General features: G+C 43.4%; 1 non-coding gene across 1 annotated transcript; it reads left to right on the plus strand.

Annotated features, from left to right (window-relative positions):
- The first annotated feature begins 8,968 nt into the window (after positions 1 to 8,968).
- Positions 8,969 to 9,041, plus strand: Trnai-aau (transfer RNA isoleucine (anticodon AAU)). Its single transcript has one exon. It is a non-coding gene; the product is annotated as a tRNA-Ile (tRNA).
- The last annotated feature ends 6,858 nt before the right edge of the window (positions 9,042 to 15,899 follow it).

Consider the following 15,899-nt stretch of genomic DNA (forward strand, 5'->3'; position numbering starts at 1 on the left):
TTTATTAGATTCGGCTTTCGTAACCCGTCGATTTTATGTATTCTTTTAGTAAGGAGAATATTTGTGCTCTCAGATGTGGTTTGGGGGTTAACGATAGTCTGAAGGTTAAGCTCAAATTTGTAGATTTTCAGGCATTCTGCCAATCGTCGTCGTTCTTTACTGTGTTTAATACATTGTAGCAAATAGTGCTCTATGGTTTCATCATGCTGTTGAAAGGCTGGGCATGTTGGTGAAGAATTTTGGATTATAGTTGCTAGATGCACTTTGAGCCCTGTTTCCCTAGTTTCAGGCGTGATATATTTTTGTCATCTTGGTTATTCAATAATTGGAACGAATTTAATTTTGTAATCGTTCCGTCTAATATTTTATAGTGCGACCGTCCGCGGAATTCTTTATCCCATTCCTCTTTCCACTGATTGTTAATTTGGGTGTTGATCAATGTATATATTTCATTTTGGCTCAGGGGGACGTCTATATCTTGTTGATATTTCTGTAGAATATCTGTTCTCAAGAATAGGACGGCCTGGTTTAGAGAGACTCTACTTATATAAGCACATAAAGTGATTAGTGTCAACACATAGAGGCGAACGATTAAGGGATTGCAATGAGAAAACAAGGCAACAATGGTAGATGTGAGCTGAAGATCAATGGTAGATGTGAGCTGAAGATTAGCGGGTGGCTCGATCTGTCACTTCTGAGATCAGTTTACAGTAGGCCGCTGTTGATCTGTGGATTTAATCTTTGAATGTGGATAGCTTCCATTAGCTTCCTTGCTGTGGTATTGGTGATGTTCGTCTCCAATGTCCTGACGGTAGACCAGTCAATTTTGTGTTGGGAATTAGATTTGATGTGGTCTGAAATGGCTGCAATGAAGAAATCTTACTGAGTTCTGATGTTCTTTGGTTCTGTGCGGTAATGATCGCGAGGTCTCTCCAATGTAGTGTTGGTTGCAGGAGCACTGAATTTGGTAAATACAGGCTTTAGGTGGGCGGGGGTTTGACGTAAGGCGTTTTCCCGAAGCTGATAGGAAATCCTTGATTGTCCGGTTGCTGGCGAAGACTGTGTCAATGTTAGCGATTTCTAAAAGGCGTTTGACTTGGTAGCTGGTTTTGCCAATATAGGAAATAGTAATTCTGTTACTATTCTGTTCTGTTACTCCGCCTCCCCCATCCCCAGCTCTTAATTTGCTTCAAACGCCACTGTGATGTGCTGTCTACTTACATGTATGTACTTATTTATAGTGAAGATGAAAGGCTGGCGCGTTAATACACTATCGAACCTTAAATAACAAGTTCATTTGATTATAAAGGTTTACTCGAATATGGCCCAATTAACACTTTAATCAAACGTGCTTCCAGCATACTTTTCGTTTTTCGCCTCGCCAGTAAGAAACATACTCGAATATAATGCAAGCATGTAAGTAATATCAAAGAGCAGAAAAGTACAAATCTCTGAGCACAATACTCGTTTGAACATCTTATTTGAAATCCAGTCCGAATAACGAGAACATGCTTGCACCATATTTTGATTTCAAGAATAACGACAACAATCCTGGGAGCTGGTAAACTTCTTGTTTTAGAGCCGAACCATAAATAACCGCGCTAACACCATGTTAGAGGCAGCGCGTTATTGAAGAAATGAATGACGACAAACATTATCCTGGCACCAGTTAAACTTCTTGTTTAATATCAGAACAACGAATAACGCTATAGCACGTTTATGAAGACGTGCCATAGACTTCCACGCGGACAGTTTCACTGAAAAACCCAGCTGGAACCCTACCTTATATTTGCTATCCACCGATTCCCTAAAACACCCGAAATGTAATATGTCAAAGCCAGCATTTGTAAACCATCTTTCAACAGTAATCCAGCCGTTTAAACTTTCGAATCGGACAACTCAAATCAACGTCTGCCATTTTTGGAATTTTTTGTTCAACTTCGTGCAAGATGATGGGCCGCGAAAATTTTACCCCTACCCAACATATTTTCTATGAACGCCCCGTTAGCTTTGGGCTAGGTAATGAAGAATTGTATAACGAAAAACACGGTGGAACAATACTATACACCTTGCAGAAAACTTGTTATTTTACAATAACTCACCACTACCATACTGGAGCCAGCGCGATACCACATGGAAATAAAAATTCAACTAACGAGTCCTGTGTTAACTTCTGTACACCCTGTAAATTATTTTACATCTGGCTATCAAATTTGGTGCTGTAGCACAACGTTCGTTGTGTCATCAACGAAAAACAGATCTGGTGCTGACTTCTACGTTGTCAGCACGTTATTCGAGAGCCATAACGAATATGGTGTTGGCACGGTATTCATCATTCGCACAACGCATACTGAATATGATGCCATCTGCTGGCCTCCGCATTTACTGCGAGTTTTACAAGAACGGATAAAATATTCAGTGTGCAATTCTAATCCTGTAGCGCTAGTTCAAAACTCGTGAGCCCAACGCGGGTCAGTCATGAACGAGATCTAGGCACTCGTGACAGAAACGTTGAACTACACTGCACCTTTATTATCACATGCAAATGGAGTGCGAGTGCCCGTTTACTTTCATTTCATTTATTATATGAAGTCACTTGACGATGGCGCCATATTTTTCAAAAAGTTTAATTCATCTTGAGTTGTTTGTTTCCAATGCTGCTTAGCAACTGTGGACCCATTAACGGAGAAGCCAACAGAAAGTTTTTCTGAAGTATTAAGAATATCGATGTTTTTGAAATAAATGTATAGTTTATAGTCAAGCTCAAAGGAACACGAGCCGTTACCTATGCTATAGCTTCAAAACAGACGGCATTGCTGCGGAAAAGATATTCGATGTATTTTCTTTTATTTTGTATTAATACTTATACATTGATAATGTATTTATTCCACCAATGTAAGTGGCGTGCATTGGGATAACAAAGGCTGTTGAGGGAAATATCGCGGTGTGCTACCGCACTACCTAACCCGCGCATTAGCTTCAATATATATAATTGACGCCATTAAAGAGAAAGACACTAATGCCTTGAAAGTTCTTCTAGACGCACAGCTTCAGCTGTCAATAAAGAGAGATTGTAGATCAGTTTCTCCAATATGTTTATCTGTGTATTGTTTGTGGAGCTGATTTCGTCAGTTAAATGTCACTCCAAACGTCCAACAATCCAACTGACCAATCTCCGTTTACCCTGACACGATTGTAACTATCCTGGCAACACTATCAATATTCAGAGTCGATATCTCCAGTTTTCTTTTGTCAAAACAAAACTTTTTGGCTCTGGCTTCTTCTTACAGTCGAGAACTAGTGGTGTAGACTGAACACTTTGAATGTGGACTTGAACACGATGACTTTCTTGTCAGATTACAGTGTCTTTCCTCATTTGAACAGCCACGTGCATGTCTCCGTGATCTTATGGCTATTGTGCCTATGTGTACAGTTCGGGAGCACAACTACTTCAGGTAAGTAGAGATGTACATGGCTTGACGCAATACTGTGATCTTGGCAATATACGCTACGCAGGTGTATGGAGCCATTTGTGATGGAACATTTCCCCTAACATTGCTGTAAAGTGATCTGTTCATGGAACCTTCCAACAGAAAACAATAGGATCTAAGCGTAAAGTCATACATTCGTATACCACTCGTATTAAGTCCAAAAGTCCAAAACAACATTTTCTGCTGTAGTGCTGCAATACTTTTGCAACTACCTCAGTATGACACAAGGACACAAGACACAAGAAGAAAAGAGGAAATATTCTGGCCATTTTTTTAAGTGCAGGAAGAAGTCTTACGAGTTCTACATTGGGCGTCTGTTTCGGCACAAAACATGCCTGCTTCGATTCTCTGATAATTCTAATTTTCTGATCATTCTGGCTTTCTAATAATTCTGACTTTTTGATAATTCTGACTTTCTGATAATTCTGGCTTTCTGATAATTCTGACTTTTTGATAAGTCTGATAATTCGTTCTGGTGGATAGTTCTGTTATAGAGCTAACACTTGCATTTGCCTCACGAATAAAGTGAAGACAAATACAACTCGTCCTTTTCTTGTATTAAATGATTCGTCAGATACTGATATTCAAAAGTCAACACCTTTATTATCCCAGTGCACGCCATGAGACTTCATGGGAAGAGACGGCATTTTTATGTTAGCGTTTTTTGTTTTATTGGTTCACATTCTTTTCTAGCCTGGGAACTAGGACATGCACTCATTTAGTGTATCGCTGTTTTTAAGACGCCTAGCTTTTTGGCCAGCCGCTGAATTCCCTTATTTAATGGCTGCAAATAGGACAGTGCGTGGGAAACACTCGCATGTGAAATTGCGTAACCGCCATACAGTGTCATGTGTAATGAGCATTCTGGTACTGGAGACGCCTACGATAATTTATTTATGTATAAATTTTATTTATTTAATTGGTGTTTTACTCCGTACTCGAGGATATTTCACTTATACGACAGCAGTCAGCATTATGGTGAGAGGAAAGCAGACAGAACCCGGGGAAAACCCACGATTATTAGCAGGTTGCTGTAAGACTTTATGTGCAGACGTACGACCGAAGAGAAAGTCAGCATTGTTGGAACTCTTATTGAAATAATTGTAACATTCAGCCTTACGTTGATAAATAATTATTTCTCAAATAATGGTAACACTTATTGAAATATTGCTGGTTTTATTTCAATATAACACATTCATAGGTAATATTGGTCACTGAAGTATTATGAGAATGAACTGTGTGAAAGAATTAAAATATTTTAAAGATAGCTTAGCAAACAGTTTAACACCGGTAATAACCATGTACATATATAATCTTAACCTGATTTTACTTTGCCTGTGGTTTTGGAATTTATTGACATAATGTATTTCTGGGTGTATTTATTGTTACACTTATTAAACAGTACCCAGGGAAATTATATGTTTACACAACGTCTGTCAGTTTGTCAATCCGTCAGCCCGTCACTATATATAGACATACTTGTAGAAGTACTCAGACTGAAATTTGGTTAAACTTTGGTTCCGCTGGGTACAGTTTGGTTAGACCCAAACTGTGCCCAGGGGAATTATATATTTACACAACGTCTGTCAGTGTGTCATTCCGTCACTATATATAGCTTTCCAAAAGTTATTTGAAAACAATTCATCACACTGAACTGAAATTTTGCGCATGACATCACTATGACAAGTTTTAGATCACCTATGTCTTAATGAAATAGATTCTGGCCGCTTTTCCCACACAATGTTGCGGACTATTTTCAAAAGGAGTCATTGTATTGAATTGGATGTTGGTATTTGTCTTTACCTTTACCAAGTTACAGTTTGAGGTTTGGACCTTATTGTCTAATTTCCAAGCAGTTTTCTGGACTTGCTTTAAAAACTGTTCATAGTAATGAATCAAAGATGGTAAATGTCTAGTTACAGATCAATTTGCCTTTTGGACCTTTGTGTCCATTTTAGACAGTTATTTGTCGAAAGAGTTTTCCTGAATATTTTACAATTCGGTCCATCTTATCGGAATTGAGCTTGATGTATGACTACCATAACAAGTTACAAATGAAACCCGAGCTTGCCACCCAACTTGAATACAATTATTGTCTCCTTGTCCAAAGAGTTTTCTGGACATGTGTTTAAAAAAAGGGTTCCTCCTAGTACTCTCACTGATCCTATAAGCTACCACTGGTGGGCTGATGGGCAGTTTTGAGAAAAAACATCAGGATGAAGCAGGAAACTGGAACAAACTTCAAAGACATAAGAATGCACAAGTGGGCTACCATCTCAGTCTCTGCATCAACCGCACTTAAAGAAAGAACAAGCACACGAACGATAACACTAAACCCACCACTTCCTTTGCTCTGGTAAGTAGTATAGAAAACTTTTGGAGAGGCGAAATTAAACCCACAGGAAGAAGTCCTGAATTTATAATGATCATTTCAATAGGAGACTTCACGTGCCACGCCAGAATTTATGGACAGGCCTTTTTCAAATAAACATTTCATTAAGCTTCACAAATGTAATGCAACTGAAAGCCCTATTGAAATAATTATTTCATGAATGGTTACAATGTAACGCTTATTGAAACAATTATTTCAATAGTGGTACTTTATTTCAGTAAGAGTTAATTACAACACAGCACGACCTACGATAAGCTAAGTAGTGGAAACTATCGTATGTCGACTACGTGCGGGATGGCACAGATACTACAAATTTGCACATACTAATATTTAAACGTAAATGTCGAGTCTCTGAATGTCGAACATTCGTTTTTGTTTTTTTGCTCGTTTTCGTCAATACGATTACTGATTTTTACCTTTCGCTTATGTATTCTATGTTTATTCAGCTTATACAAAATATACAGGTATATACGTTTGCTTAACCCCAATTAAGTTATTGAAGTTGACCATATCATCCTATCTACGGGCGTATCTGATTATGCTGCGCTTACATCATTTCCGATTAGGAATACCAGCTTTTACATATATAGGAAAAAATTTCTTTGTTGCTTTCACCGTTCGTTTTTGAAACATTGAGAATTGTGATGGTAATGCACGTTTATATAATGTTGATGAAAAAACTTTTTGACAGTCCAGCTACGAGATGGTTAGCGTGTCAGTGCGTTGCAGTGACCCAGGAGCCTCTCACCAATGCAGTCGCTGTGAGTTCAAGTCCAGTTCTTCCTGGCTTCCTGCCCGTCCGTGTGTGGAAAGGTCTTTCATTAGCCTACGGATGCTCATGGGTTTCCTCCGAGTTCTGATAGGTTTTCGCCCACTATAATGATGGTTGCCGTCCAATAAGTGAAATATCCTTCAGTACGGCGTAAAACACCAATAAAATAAAATAAATAAACAAATACATTCCGGCTAGGGTTATACATGTGTCGATTTTCTCATGGCTACCAAGTTTGTGTCAAATTTGTTTTACAAGTTTAACATTATATCTATCACGAGGAAACCCACGGCCTTCCATAGGTTGGTGCAGACCCTCCCACGTACGACCAGGGAGGAAGCCAGCTGGACTTGAACTCACTGCGACCGCGTGAGGTGTGAGGCGCTGGAACGCTAACTACTTTGGCCACGGAGGCCCCTGTCTAAAAGGAAAAAACAACTGTCATAAAACATATTGTCATATACAATCAGAGTTCTTGGTTTTGTGTCGCCAGGGCACACATTTATTACCCCGACACATAGGCCACATAGGAGTCTAAGCTATTTCTCTCCAAAATCTGAATATACAAAACATTTATGTATTAACTGTAGCAGAATGAATCGCTACGCGATTTGTTAAATAACAAAATAAGATTGACCGTTTCCTGATTGTTTGCACCAATCAATATGCATCGATTAGGCCTACTTAGATAAGCAATCACACAAACAGAGCGTGGCCCACTTGTCTATGTTAACATACCTATAACTGTGATATGACATAATGCTCTTCGCAGACAAATCCAGTCCTATTAGGTGTTTTGGTTGCAAATATGTAACGACAATAACAATGCAAAACATGGTCGAATGTGTCGTAATCGCCGAAGAAACATTTTGTCCAAGCGATTTCTTCAAATGAAAGCAATGGTTACATCCACAACTGTCACGGGTAGTTGTATAATGTATTCTATCACGTGCAGGTAGGAGAAATGTCACCGGCAAGCTGGCATTTTCGCCTTATCTCCGATTTCTGAAAAATGTCATGCTCTTTGTTTTATCCTAGACGCTAGTAGTTGGGAATGTACGTTTGGTGTCGTTTTTGGGAGGAGGTTTTGAGGGAGGAGGTTTTGAGGGAATGCCCAGCCTGCCCCGGCTGGGGCAGGTTGGGTAGGTTGGTGGTGCCGTCACACCTGCCAGCCCGAAGGGCTGGCAGATGTTGCAGGTGTGACGTCACCCCTTCGCTGGGGAAAGTTTGGTGGGTTTTTCCACGCCGCGGGGCCTATGTGTATAGACTAGTGTACAGTATAATAGTAAAGGGAAAAAAAGAGAAAAAAAAGAGGCAAAACGTCGGCTTGTAAAGTCGACTGGGACAGCTCGAAAAGTACTCCCTGGCGCCAAAACGGGCCAATGGGTGAGCCGGATTTGCCCCAAAACTGCCCAATGGGGGGCCCAATCAGCGTGCGAGAAGGGGTTACGTAAGAAAAAACGAACCAATCAGCGTGTGGTTAATTTCCGCGTGTCTCAGGTACAAAAAGACAGGTGCAGCAGTAGCAGATCACTTCACCAGAAGACACCGACCGAGCGAGCGAGCGAGCGAGCAAACAACCGATGATGGACCGAGAGGATTTCGAGGGCGATACAGAAAAGAAGACGTTGGAGGGGAAGAAGACGGCGAAGCTATTTACCTGCGAGGTGTGAGAACGAGGATTTACCCGACGCGATAACTGGCGACGGCATCACCAAACACAACACGGCGACAAGGAAAAGAAGACGGCATTGACCTGCCGGGTGTGTGCCCAGCACTTTACCCGGCGGGATAACTGGCTCCGACACCGGCGGAGGCATCACCAGCCCCAGACAAAAAAAAAAAGATTCACCTGCCCGACCTGTGACCGGGCGTTTTTTCGCCGGGAACATTTGATCCACCATCAACAGCGGCATGGCAACAAAAAAGAACGTGTGTGGCATTGTGAAGACTGCAAGAAGTCTTTCTACCGGTTGTGGGATTGGCGGACCCATCAACGTGGGAAACACGACCCGGTAAGTTCTTTTTTTTAATTTATTTTAATTTATTTAAAAATTATCTTTGAAAAAAAGTTTAAAACACGTAGACCTGATCTTCCGCTGCCTGATATACGTATGTGGGGATGTAGTTCCTGTTCTTGAAGGAATTATGGTGGAGTAACATAGCATGCGCGATTTTAATCCTCAGGGAAAACTAGGTCAACGCTGATCAATTGTTTAAATGTCGGTGTGTCGAAAAAAAAAAGAGAAAAAGACGCGATACAGCAGGCGCCGCTTGATTATGGAGGTTGAAAAGCCACCGTATCGCATGAATGGCCGGTTAGCTTAGTCGGCAGAGCGTCGGGCTAATAACGCGAATGTCACGGGTTCGAGCCCCATATCGGCCAGTTGACGTTTTTCATTTTTGATGATGGGCATTGAGTTTTTTTCATTTTCGTTTCTTTCCATACTATTTCGTTTTAAATAACGACGAGTATGTTGAATTTGGGGATAGTCTTTGAAGTCCAAATGTTGAATCATGTGCATGTATGAGTAGTTGCTTTCCGTATTCAGCGTTGGTCATCTCAGACTTGGTGACAAAAAGGGTCCGTTTCCAAAAAAATCATGCGCACAATAAATGTACATATATAAATCATGTACATGTACACAGGCCTGCACGTACAACGTATTCAGTATATACATGTATGTAGTTATGAGCTAATGTATTAATATCCATTAAGAAATGTAAACAGTTCCAGGTAATCGTTCAGAACAAACACTCTGACCCCCCTCCATGTAGTATACCATCACACTCTAGATTTGGTGCCTTTTCTATGTAAATTGGAATAAAACAATAATTATTGGACATCGTAGATGGCGCTGTAGGGCTCTTCTCATATTTTGTACTATGAATGGTTCAATTTTCGATACTTGAGACTCACGGGTGAACTGCTTTCGCAGTGGCACAGCGAGTGCTACATAACCGTATGCCTCCAAGTTATCAGCTTATTTGTTACCTTACACGTTTCTGTGGTCATATTCTCTGGATTTGGTGACATTTCTATGTAAATTTGAATAAAACAATAATTATTGGACATCATAGATGGCGCTGTGGGGCTCTTCTCATATTTTGTACTATGAATGGTTCAATTTTCGATACTTGAGCACCTGCTATGTATATATGTCTAATACTGACAAGCCTGCCCTCCACCGACTGACCCACCTGCCTACCAGCCTACCTCCCGACCAGACTGCATTGAAATACATAAGTAACAATCGGAATGGCTCCTATGTATTATGTATTAAAAAAAAAAATTTTATACCTTTTTTTTCACTGAGGATACGGTACATCATTGAATAAGTGGTCATTGTATGCTTAGATGTCTTCTTTCTTTCCTGAACCCGCTTTGCTTCTTGAAAGTTAATTTAAGACAGTAAGAGCTATCGCATGTTACATGTTTGTAACAGTATATGAAAAGTATAAAAAAAAACTTCTTTACTGGATAATATGCAATAAGACATGCTGCATTTCATTGCTAAAAATTACTATTCACAGCTGAGATCGCTAGATTTCTTATTGAAATAACAGTAGTTTTAGTTCAATATATTTAAGGATAGTTGTGTCTTTTAATAGTTTGTAACTCCAGTAAAGCTAGATAGAAAGCTTGAGTAGCTTAGAGGATATTTCCTTATGTATTTTGTAGTAGAAATCCACGAATGTGTGCGATATCAAATGTATGTAAACAAGGGGTATAACTCCTGATGGAATACGCTTAGCAGGGGCGACTACTTTTGTTGGAATAATGGAAATAAGGGGCATAACTCTAAATGTCAAACGACAATACGTGTCTGGAAAGAGTAATATATAGTAATTTTCTTTATTTTTTGTTCCAAAACTGTATAGGGGTTTTGCAGAGTTAACAATTGTATCAGTATATATATATATATATATATAGATTTATTTCATTTAGTTCATAATTGTGTAAAGCAAACTCATGTCACAATTCATTTAAACACATTGTATTACTTTATTTCACTTAATTTACAATATCCCAAGAAAATTAATTATGATTTGTTGTTATTTAAATCGGGCACTCATTTACCATCCTTGAGACGATCGCAAATAGTATGTATAGAGTATGTCTAGGGTTTACTTGGGTTATAACGTCTACACCCTTCTATGTTACAGAGACCTGTTTCATCTACCACCACCACCAACACCACCGACGACAACAAACCCAGCACGAGTAAAGCTCAAGTGAGTTTAGCGGGGGCTGCCTCGCTGAAAGAAGAAGAAGAAAAGAAAAAACAAAGTCCAACGAGCCAGTTCGAACCCGACCCGGTACAGCCTCACGAGGCTGTCTTGTCGAGCGGTGACAGTGACGTACGGGAGTTGTACCAGCGGCATTGGCGATCGATCAGAACGCATTTCCATCGCCACAAACCAATTCAAGACTGCTATAATTACCGACTGAGTGATCTCGGTACTATCCCAGCCTATGTAGACGAGATTTACGAAGACCAGCCGACCACTTTCACTATCAATTACAGTTTTGGATATATCCTCCGCCACAAAGAGACGGGTCAGGTGCGGTATTATTACCCGAGCACCAACAACACCCGAGTACTCGACGCACCGTACCGCGTGGCGAGTCGGGCTGACCTGCGAGGATTCCACACCCAGCATCTCCTCACCCAAGACCCGCTTACCTGGGCTCAAAAACAACGCCCCAATACGAAATGGACCGTCGACCTCATCACCAACGTGATGTTTTTCGTCCACAAACTGCCACATCAACCTAAGGTGGGGTAACGTTACCCTCTTACCTGACGGGAAACAAGGGGTTACACACGTTGGTGGGTGGAGCTAATGGTCCTTACAGGGACTATTTGTGTTTGTTTCGGTGTCTGGCCGTCCATCTAGGCCAGGCCGACCCCAAAAACTGCGAGGCCCAGGCTGGGGTGTATTACCGCAGGTATCTGGAGGAAATGGAGATGGAGCCGAGGTATTTCCGCGGAGTACCCCTCAGTGCGCTGGACACGGTTGGAAAGCCTGTTTCAAGTGAATATTCAAGTCTACCACCTCATCCCCATTGACAGGTCGTACTCAGCACAACTCATTCACCGCAGTGCCGAGCGCTATTCTCCCCCTACCCTGCGGTTAAACCTGTACCAGCGACATTTCAGCTATATCAAAGACATGGGGCGTTATGCTCGATCTTTCACCTGCCAGGTGTGCCATAAGAGTTTTCGGACACTGCGGGAGTTACGACGGCACGGTCAAACGTGCACCGACGCCATTCGACGAAAGTACCCGGGGGGTGTCTTCCGCAATCGGCCCACCATTTTCGAAACGTTGGCGGACATGGGGATCGAACTCCAGGACGGTGACGACGGCATCTTCCCATACCGAGCGTGTTACGACTTTGAGGCGTACTTGGCTCCGGTGAACCCGGTGGACGATGCGGCGACTGCCTCGACGGAATGGACGGCTCAACACATGCCCATGAGTGTCAGCGTCAACTCTAATGTACCGGATCGCGACCAGCCCGTGTGTTTCATCTCCACCGGCGATCCCCAGGCACTCGTCGAGGCCATGATGGCTTACCTCAACGACATCAGCGAGATCAGTAGCACCTATCTCCACGAGCGTTATGCTTACATCCTGGACGCCTTAGACAAGCGGATCGATCCCGACGAGAAGAAACCGTCTTACATACGCCGAGTGCGGGACAGATTCGTGACCTATATAGACCAGCTCCCCGTCCTCGGCTTTAACTCGGGTAACTATGACCTGAACTTAATCAAACAACAGCTTTACCCCCACCTGGTCCAGAGCGGTGATTTGGAGTATGTATTTAAGCGGAACAATAATCACATGGCCCTCACCACACCGCAGCTGAAATTTCTGGACATTCGGAATTACCTGGCCCCGAATTACAGTTACGACAAGTGGGTGAAAGCTTACGACTGTCACGTGACCAAAGGGAAATTTTGTTACAGCTACATAGACTCCCTGGCCCGGCTGGAGGAAACGGTCCTGCCACCGCAGCATGCTTTCGACAATGATCTCACCCACCAGCCGTGTACGGACGCAGAGTACAAGACCTTACAGACGGTGTGGCGAGAGCACGGCATGCGGACCGTCAAAGACTTGCTGCGGTGGTATAATAACCTAGACGTCATTCCCTTCATGTAGGCTGCTGAGAAGATGTCGGTGTTCTACCGAACCATGCATGTGGATGTCTTCAAAGACTGCATCAGCATACCAGGGCTTACCCTCCACTACTTATTCCACGATTTACGCTCTGTGTTCACCCTCGTCGGTGAGAAAGACAAAGACATGCACGATTGCCTCAAGAAAAACATCGTGGGTGGGCCGAGCATCATTTTCCACCGCTACCACGAACGAGGCGTGACCCGTATACGGGGAGGAAAGCTGTGTCAGCGCATCGTGGGATTCGATGCCAACGCGCTATACCTGTACTGCCTGGCCTCACCTATGCCGGCGATCACTGCGTCCGTTGGCGCCGTCGGGATGGGGGAGAGAAGTTCGTTCCCTCCGGCACCGCCACCCGTCTGGCTGAAAAATGGCTGGACTGGGAGTCACAGCAGCTGGGGGTATCGATCCATCACCGACTCAATCACACCGAGAAGCGGATCGGTGACCGACAACTCCCCGTAGACGGGTTCGCCTATATCGACGGACAGCCTACTGTGTTTCAATTCCACGGGTGTTATTTCCGCTATCACGGCTGTCACCTGAATCACCCTCGCCCAGGAAAGGTGTGTTACAACGAGCGGCGGGGATTAAGCCCCCAGGACTTACGGCGGGAGGTGGATGCGAACGACGCATACATTCGCTCCCAGGGCTATCCATTGGTAACGATATGGGAGTGCGAGTTCCACCGCCAACACGCGACAAACCCAGCCTTACGGGACTTCCTACAACGATACGGTTTACCCCCGTCACAGCGACAGCCCAAGACACAAGCTCAGCTCATGGAGGCTGTCATTCAAGGCCAGTTGTTTGGATTTGTGGAATGTGACATCCACGTGCCGGACCACCTGAAAGCGGACTTTGCTGAATGTCCACCCATCTTTAAAAACACCGAGGTGAGTCGGGCTGATATAGGCCCCACCATGGCAGAGTGGTATCTCGGTCGGGGATTGGTCGTCACGCACGTCTACCAAGCGATGGAATACACACCGGAGCGAGCGTTCGAATCCTTCGCAGACGCCGTCACCCAAGCTCGACGGGAGGGAGATGTCGACCCGAACAAAGCCCTGATCGGGGAGAGGATGAAGATGTTGAGGAATTCAGGTTATGGAAAAACCGTCACCAATCAAGACCGACACGTGGATGTCAAAATCTGCGATCTGGCAAAAACACGAAAATTACTGGAGAGTGTTCGGTGTCGAACCGTCGACCCCATCGACGAGACCACCTTTGAAGTGACGAGTAGCAAGAAGACCATTCGCTACAGTCTCCCCTTGCAAATAGGGTGTATGGTCTACCAGTATGCCAAACTCCGCATGCTGGGATTTTATTACGATTTCATGGCTCGTTTTTTAGACAAGGCGGATTGGCAGTACTGTGAGATGGACACAGACTCTGCTTACATGGCTTGGTCTGACCCAGACTGGGAATCCCTCGTCAAACCCGAGCTGCGAGCCGTGTACGAGACCGAGCGGGATGCGTGGTTACCCCGTCGCGACCATTACGACCACGATAAGCGCACACCGGGGCTTTTCAAAGTCGGTGATGCTATCGTCAGTTTGTGTTCCAAGACTTATTATTGTTACGGCGGGGAATCCAACGCCAAAGACAAACTCTCCTACAAAGGTGTGAGCGCACGAGGTGTGGACAAGGCCGTGTACCTCTCTGTGTTGCGCGATCACCAAAGCGCGAGTGGTGTGAATCGGGGGATGCGGATGCGGGGCAATACGATGTACTCGTATACCCAACACAAAGACGCATTCACGTACTTTTACGGGAAGCGAAAAGTGCTCCCCGACGGGGTGAGCACCACCTATTTAGATCTGTAGAACGGTGCTATGGATACTCTACACGCCCTGCTCCCGTGCTCTTGTGACACTTCCGACGGCCCTTTTCAGGGCCAACCAACTCTTCCCGAAAGAGTACTTTCTCAATATAAGCACTAAAAAAACAGAAAGAAAAGAAGCCCCACACCAAACACAGTCTTCCCATCTTTTTTTTTTTTAATTGTACAATTTTTTTTCATGTGTTATATCATTCGCAGTGGTACATACGTTAAAAAGTTAAAAACACCTAGCGGGGGGCGGCGTAATAGCCTGACACACTGACCCGACTTGCCGTGCCTGCTACATCGTCATACATTGTTGCCGAGCGGCGCCTTGCCGGTATACCGCAGACGGCCTGGTAACAATGTATGACGCAACAATGTATGACGATGTAACAGGCGGTGAGTGGGTCAGTGTGTCAGTGTGCTATAGCTGGCCTGCATGCTGTTGTGGTAGTCCTCATAATAAAAAAAGAAAAAAGTCAAACCACCACGGTATGCGAGTCTCATAGTCTCTTTTTTAAATTTTATTCCATACTGTATGGCGTATGACGTCACCCCTTCCAAACATTCGCTGGGGCAGTTTGGGCAGTTTGGTGGGTTTTTTCCACGCCGCGGGGCATATGTGATAAGGAGTGATGTGTGTAGTAGACTAGCGTATAGTATAACAGTATATGAAAAAAAAGTATAAAAAAACTTCTTTACTGGATCACATGCAATAAGACATGCTGCATTTCATTGCTGAAAATTACTATTCACAGCTGAGCTGTTTACCGTTATGTAAGCACTTGCGACAAATGTGTTTTCCATCACCTGTAGATGGTGTGTCCATAGGGTTTCCACTCCATGTAGGTGACATGTATAAGGGTGTACTCCCCAGCTCGCTGGCGCAGTGGCTGACGGCAGTGGCTGGTTGACTGACTGGCAACAATGTATACAAGACGCAGCCGATCAAAACAAAAACCACGTGTCAAAACAAAACACAGCTGACAATGATATGTTTCCTGAACAATGGTGAACGGGAATACCTATCTGGATGGTTCCTATGTTTTATGTATGAAAAAAAGGGACTGGGTCAGTGTGCCAGTGTGTCATGCTAGGGCTGCTATCTATCGGAATGGTTCCTATGTATTATGTATTAAAAAAAAAATTTTTTTTTAGCGGATTGACGCTTGGTGTGACGTCACCCCTTCCAAACATTCGCTAGGGGAGTTTGGTGGG

The sequence above is a fragment of the Liolophura sinensis genome, chromosome 9 (assembly GCF_032854445.1).
Source record: "Liolophura sinensis isolate JHLJ2023 chromosome 9, CUHK_Ljap_v2, whole genome shotgun sequence".
In the NCBI taxonomy this organism is placed as follows: domain Eukaryota; kingdom Metazoa; phylum Mollusca; class Polyplacophora; order Chitonida; family Chitonidae; genus Liolophura; species Liolophura sinensis.